The 7684-nt window shown below is 37.5% G+C and overlaps 1 non-coding gene across 1 annotated transcript; it reads left to right on the top strand.

Annotated features, from left to right (window-relative positions):
• Nucleotides 1–289: 289 nt before the first annotated feature.
• On the top strand, nt 290–396 carry LOC140854914 (small nucleolar RNA R71). The gene has a single exon (XR_012138008.1). It is a non-coding gene; the product is annotated as a small nucleolar RNA R71 (small nucleolar RNA).
• Nucleotides 397–7684: the final 7288 nt, after the last annotated feature.

Here is a 7684-nt window from a genome sequence, read left to right as displayed (position 1 = left end):
GGCTGGTCTCTGTAATTCTAAGGCTTCCAATCTACGTGTTAAGGTTGCAATCTTGACCTCTGATGCTAGGGTTGGTTGAATTTGATGCATTCCTCCTCTTGAAGGTGTAGCTTTATCAGGTTCCCTAGTTGTTTTCCACTGTAAATTTTTCTCGGCTAGGTCTTCTAAGAATTGCCAAGCTTCAGTAGTTTCTTTGTCCATAAATTGGCCTTGGCACATGGACTCTAGCATGGTTCTTGAGTTTGAATCTAACCCCTCATAGATGATCTGGCATAGTCTCCAAGTTTCTATTCCATGGTGTGGGCATTGGGTCAAAAGATTCTTGAAACGATCAAAGTACTTCCAAAATGATTCACCAGCTAGTTGGTAAAATTGATTTATTTCATTCCTAATCCTAGCTGTTTTATGATGGGGGAAATACTTTTTTAAAAATGTTCTCACAAAGCCCTCCCAGGTAGTGACAGAATAGTTTGGCAGACTATAAAGCCACTTCTTAGCATTGTCCTTAAGGGCAAAGTTGATTAATCTAAGTTTGACCTCATCCTCTGTTAATTGCAATTTCATGGTTGCACATACCTCCTCAAATTCTCTAATATATAAGCATCCTCTAATCCTGTGAATTTTGGAAGCATATTTATGATTTGAGGTTTGATTTCAAAATTGTTAGCTGTGGGTTGGGGCAACCTGATACAAGATGGTTGGATGGAGCCAACTGGATAACACAAATCCTTAAGGGTCATGGGTTGGATTGGTTCAGCCATTGGAACAACAGGAATTGACTCAATTCTAACTAGACGACCCGACACTCTTCTCCACACACGAAGTGTACGGTTCTCGATGTTTATACAATTTTTTTTTTTAATAAAATTTTTATGTATAAGGAAAAGAAAGAAAAGAGAAAAAGTTCTAAAGAGAAGATCCTAAGGAGTCCTAAATCTAAAGAAAAGTAACCAAATTAATTTAAATTTTAATTTTTTTTTTTTTTCAAACAAGTGAATCAATAAATTAAACTCAATCTATCCTAGGGTTAACCTAAATCTAGACAGCTCCTAACTGTTCCAAGATGACCCTTCAAACCTTCCAAGTGGAGATTGATCAACTAGTTAGCCAGGTAAGTATAAGAGGTGGGAGGTTCACTCATCGTTGCCTTTCTAGACACCAAACGAGTTGGCCAGGCCAGCAACTGAACCAATTTAACAAACCACTCTCAGGGACTTGCCTAAACACCAACTAATCAAACAACTCAAACTTGGTAGAACTCTTAGGGTTCCTTGTCCTATTGAGCTCGAATTCCTTAAGGTTGACGTCTAATTGATTTTAAGATTAAAAGTCTAGGTAATGCAATATGATGGAGATGGTTTTTGGGCTAAGAAAGGGTAATGAAATCCCCACCTTATCTTGTTAATGGGTTGATGCCCTTAGATTAATTATGAAAATGCAAATACAAATAAACAAGATGACCAAGAATGTAAAAGATTTTAATTTAGAATTTTTTTTTTATTTTGATATTTTACTTCACGATGATGAAATGTCTTTTGTTTTGTTTTATATATATATTTTTTTTTGTGATTAAGTAAATTCAAATGATTAGGTCTAAAAGCAAAAGTAATTAACTAAAAATAATAAAAAAGAAATTAGAAGCGTACCTGAGTTTTCCAGCAATCACCAACTAAATATAGAAACCTAAAGAAAAAAGAAAGAGAGTTATAACGCACGAAGAACAAATATTTGAAAACAATTTAAAACGCCAAATCCCCGGCAACGGCGCCAAAAACTTGATGTGCAAATCTTAAAATTTGTAAATAAAACCGCAAGCGCACGGTGTGCAGAGTAGCACGACCAGCGAGTATGGGTCGATCCCACAGAGACTTGGTTTTAAAAATGATTTTCAAATCTATGCTCAAGCGAGCTTTAACAAAAATCGAAAGTCGAAAGTTGTTTGCTAAAGACAATAAGACTAAGGATCTAGGGTTTTTGAATCCACTAGATCTAGATTAGGGAATTCTACCTAGAATTTTTCTTAATGATCCTAACGACTACTCCTCTTGTCTTTCCCAAGCATAGATTATGAAGGGACTAAGGTCCAACGATAACCCATCAAGATTCTTTACAGGGGAGTAATAACTAGGTTCCCTTAGGGTTTTCTCCTCCTATGCACTGAATCAAGCATGAACTATGAAGGGACTCTGACCCAACTGTAGTTCATCAAAAATTCTTGGCAAAAGAGGAAGAAAAAGAAACCCTAAGAAAAAGAAAGAACCCTATGTAAAATCCCTACTCATGATCTAGCTTCATCGCAAACCCTAGAAGGGATGCTTAGCTAGACATGATCTAAATCTACTTGCAAAATTTAAATACAGAAAAATAAACTACCCTAATTTCATAAATTAAACTATCCTAATTGTATAAATTTAAACTGCAAAATTTAAACTAACCTAATTGCATAAAATTAAATTGCATAAATTAAACTATCCTAATTGCAAGAAAAATAAATTGCATAATGTAAAGAGATGAAATTGCATAAAAATAAGATTTTATATAAAAAAAATTTATTACAAAAACCTCAAAGCTCGAGGCTTGAAAAGAGAGCTAAAAACCCCACTATCTAGGGTTACAAGCTTGATCGGAAGGAAGAATACATAAAACAAGGACCTTTGGGGGCTTTTTATAGGCATTTGGGGGTTATAAGGTTTTCAAAACTTTCGATGTGGGACTAAGAGGTTTTAGAGAGTTGTTAGGGGGATTTATGATGCGCCGATGGGTCCATGGTCCATGCGCCTGTTGCTGTGGATCAGGCGGCTAATCAGATCACCAAATCAGTTGATTTTTTATCAATTTTGATCTGATTTGACTCGGGTTTGACCCAATTGAGTCTTCTTTCTTCATTCTTCAATTCCTGGGTCAATTTAACTCCGTTTTGCATAAAATTTGCGCCGTTGGAATCCTCTTTCCTTGTTCTTTCTATTGATGATCTCTTCTTCTGCAAAATATAATAACAAATATCAATTTCTTAATAAAATTAGATAATTTAGATATTAATTGATACTTTTTATGTCAATTTGTGACATAAATCACTGATCAATCCTCCTACAATTCACCAACAAATAAATTAATTTATTACAATTTTTGCGTAGGATTAATCATCAATCAAATTGACTATTTTATCCTAGAATAATTCTTAATCGTCGATCAGCCATATGATCAGTCAGCAACTTCTTTTGAGTGTAACCCCATAGGTTTGAACATAAGTCAGTAGTATAAGAACAATCTTTCTATACCAATCAAAGTGACCATCTAGTAATGATACCCGATGTCCAGATAGGTTGAAAGATTGCAAAGCATCATTCAAGAACCTGTTGGCATGTGGTGATTGTATAATTCATTCTTTTGACCCAAATGCTCAAAGTGACCTAAGGTTTAACTGTCAACTCTAATATGGTCATCCACATTGTATTTCAATTTTTAAAATCCATCATATGGATTACCCCAATCGAGGCCGAATTGAAACACACTGATACATTAACTCCTACTTATTCAAAGGGGTCAATTCTATTTTGACTCATACACTGACTTCTCAAGTACTTGACTATGCTTAAAAGTTTTTTATTACTGAATTAGAAATTCTGGTGGCTTAACACCAAAGTATAGTGAGTTGCTTGTAAGTCACCATGGTGATCTCAGATCGGAGGGACACTTATACTCATATCTTTCATAAGCTACTCTTGACAGTAGAGTACTCAGCAATTGATGACATTCAGTGAAATATACTCCTATATCTCACTTGCATGCCATGCCAGTGTCTCCGCACTCTTTGGTTAAGAGGACAACCAACGTACGTGGCACACAACGATCTATACTTAATATAGCTATCGTCATAATAATAGTATATCATTTGATCGTGGACTTAAGGTTTAAGGATTAAATGATATATCCTTCTATATCGAATCAAATAGTCCTAAAGACTTCATCATATAACAGGAGTTCAAAATAAGATGTACATAGTGATGAGAAAATTAAATAATATTTCTTAATTCAATAACTCATATACAATTACAATAATAAGCTCAGCCATCAACAAACTGATGATTGGCTTTGGGACACAATTCTTAACAACTCTCACTTGGACTAAAGCCAATCGATGCAATATTGTATACCCATCTTTGATTTATAGTCTTCAAACTCTTTGACATCGAGGGTTTTAGTAAATGGGTCAGTCAGATTCTCCTTTCCGTCGATCTTTTGAAGCTCAACATCACCATGATCCATGATCTCCCAGACCAGGTGGTAACGATGTAGAATGTGCTTGGTCTGCTGATGTGACTTCAATTCCTTCACTTGAGCAATCGCACCAGTGCTGTCGCAGTACAACAAGATGGGGCCATCAAGAGAGGGTGCCACTCCAAGCTTGTTGATGAATTTCTGTAACCACATAACTTTCTTCACAGCATCGGATGCCGTAATATATTATGCCTTACAAGTAGAGTCTGAAGGGAATCCTGTGTAGGATCTTTCAGATTTCATCAAATCTGGGATGAAATAAATTAAAAAATTTTATCCTACACTATTTTAGATCTAATATCTATTAGATCTAATTTTATTATCTGATATTTAAAATCTAAAATTAAATCTAAAAGTATAAGAAATATAGACATACCTCAGGGGTAATCTAATTACCCTGTAGATGATCGCAGCACTGCCTGAGGTTCTGATGTAGCCACGCAAGTGCCTGGCCTCTACCAGTATCCACTTAGGTAGGATCTGGAACATCTTCTCCTTACAATTCTATGCTCCAAAAATCATATCAATATCTGATTTGAAAATACTTCAGAACTCCTTCTGAAGTTGGAGCAGCAGTATGTCGAAGATGTCTTGCAGCCTTCTGTTCCAGGCATCACCACGCCTTGTACCTTTGCCAGATGAACGTCCAACATCTTGGATGTGAAAATGGGAGAAAAGAGAGTAGGGAGGATGTGGAGAAAAGGGGAGGAGGCAGCAGCTAATGGGTTTTTTGCATAAAACAAGTTCTATCTCGAAACCCTAAGTGCAACAGGGTTTATATAGATCCTGTATGCTGCGCAGTGCCACATCATTCGACCAATCAAAAAATTTCAATAAATTCTGAAAAAATTTTGATTGGTGGAGTGATGTCATCTGATCATATCAAATAAGAATCCCCATGCTCTCTCCTATGTTGGCACCAACATTGGATAAGCACAAATAAGGTGGCGCCAAAGAGTCCAAGTTTTACCAGGACTCTTTGGTTCTTATCCATTTGGGGAACCCACTTAAATCGAATTGAACTCACGCCATAATCTGATTATAGTGCCCAATTTGAAGTGGTTTGGACATGTGGACACTCCACAAAAATCCTCCAATGAATCCTCTTCAGTTTAAGACCCATATGTCAACTTTTGACAGATGTCCTAAAATGAAATTGGCAGGTGCTAGAAATTAGCAGGTATTGTCTTAAATTCATCTCATGAATTAAGACAAGCCTTTTTTGAGCTGGACAAGTTTCAATTAGACTGAGAAAAATCTTTCCAAGATTCTCTGGATGAGCCAGATCACATTTGGCTCAGTAGAGACTGAAAAGATTACACGAGGAGAAAGTTAGGCTCAATTGAGTGCAAGCACGATTTCCTTGAACCTAATTGGATCTTATCCAAATCAATTGGGGTAGCCCAATTGATGACATCCCGACCCTAACCCTTGTTTGTGTGATCTAGTTAGGATCAATTCTGCATGGTAATGAGATATGTCATGATCTCATCATCGATATCATCGAAACTCCTTTCGATGGACCAGAACTCTTCTGATTCAGACAATTAGAATGATCGATCATCAAAATTATTCTAATTGCTCTCAAAATCCATCAGTGACACCAAGCAGTATATGGTGGCAACCCATCAGAACTGAAGATGAATCTCTTGGTGCAGCTATCTGTGTGATTGAGTTCCTCAATCATGAGTCCCGACTGAATTAGGGTTAAGGTGAACTCGTCAAACCCAACATCAGTCATATGAATCAATCGATCAATCCGAGTTCGATGTGAAACCCAATGAAAAACTCTTTTTCATTATTTCACTCTGCCATGGCCATGGGCTTAAGAACTCAATCTTTCGATCATCATAGGACTACTCCTCTCATCTACCGAGGTTGATAGATCCCATCTTGGTGCGATCTGGTTCCTGCAATGGATATGCTACAGCCAACATACACCTCAGAGTTTCGAATGGCTAGGAGATCGAGTTATGGTGTAGTCAAACTATAACACACTCAAGGTGAACCGTTGATGCACCTCAGGTCAAAAAACTAGACACACAACTGCAACATCGAGCTAGTCATCGACGAGAAGGTAGACTTCCTTATGACTGCTCGAGGTGGTCACGCTTAGTACTCTCATTCTCAATGAATACCTGTACTCTCTCTCCGGTGTCTCCACACCGTAGACTCAAGATTCATCTACCTTAAGAAAGTGATCGTACACCAACCTTCCAGATCGATCACCATCCTCGTGATGATCCTATGGTCAGGAGCAGTTTATGAGTTAGTTATGTAAATTCATGCCTTAAATTTTTAACTCTTGAAAATATGAATTTACATTCCCACTAACTCAAAGGATGTATCACAAACACAATGTACACAATGTGATAGAAGAATAACCCTTTTATTCATTTATTGTGAAAATTACAAATTTGCCCTTAGATCTGTATAGGAATGTGTCAGCCGATCTGGCATCTAGGGCACACATCTAACAAACTCTCACTTGACCTAATGCCAATTGGCTACATATCTAAGTCCCATCTTCTCAAGGTGGGCTTCGATTTTCTGTTGGCCCAATGGCTTAGTCAGCGGGTCTACCACATTATCTATGGAGTCGACTCTTTTGACCTCGACATAACCTTTTTTGAGGTAATCACGGATCAGATGGAATCGTCGCTCGATGTGCTTGGATTTCTGGTGAGACCTTGGCTCCTTAGCTAGGGCTATGGCACCATTATTGTCGCAGTAAAGAGGTATGGCATCCGATGACATCACTCCAAGCTCTACGATAAATTTTTTGTGCCAGAATGCCTCCTTCGTAGCTTCTGATGCAGCAATATACTTTGCCTCCATGGTGGAATCTGCAATTACTGTTTGCTTTGAACTTTTCTAGCTAACTGCACCATAATTATAAATAAATAGACTCCCAGATATCGACTTTCGATCATCTATATCAGACATAAAGTCTGAATCTGTGAATCCCTGAATCTGGAGTTCTCCATTCCCAAAGACTAGAAACATATCCTTACTCCTTCTCAAGTACTTAAGGATATATTTCACAGAAGTCCAGTACTCTTCGCCTGGATTCGATTGATATCTGCTTGTGACACTCACAGCATGGGCTATATCAGGTCGTGTACATAGCATGGCATACATGAGACTCCCTATTGCCAAAGCATAAGGGATCTTGCTCATGCGTTTAATCTCCTTAGGTGTGCTAGGGCACATCTTCTTGGAGAGATGAATGCCATGTCTAAAAGGCAACAAATCTCTTTTGGAGTTATCCATGCTAAACCTTTTTAGCACCTCCTCTATGTACATCTTCTGTGAAAGTCCCAACATCCTATTTGGTCTATCTCTATAGACCTTAATACCCAGTATAAAGGATGCTTCTCTTAGATCTTTCATAGAGAACTCCTTA

The sequence above is a fragment of the Elaeis guineensis genome, chromosome 1 (assembly GCF_000442705.2).
Source record: "Elaeis guineensis isolate ETL-2024a chromosome 1, EG11, whole genome shotgun sequence".
Taxonomy (NCBI): domain Eukaryota; kingdom Viridiplantae; phylum Streptophyta; class Magnoliopsida; order Arecales; family Arecaceae; genus Elaeis; species Elaeis guineensis.
Note: the sequence above shows the minus strand (reverse complement) of the source record. Positions and strands in the feature narration are given on the sequence as shown.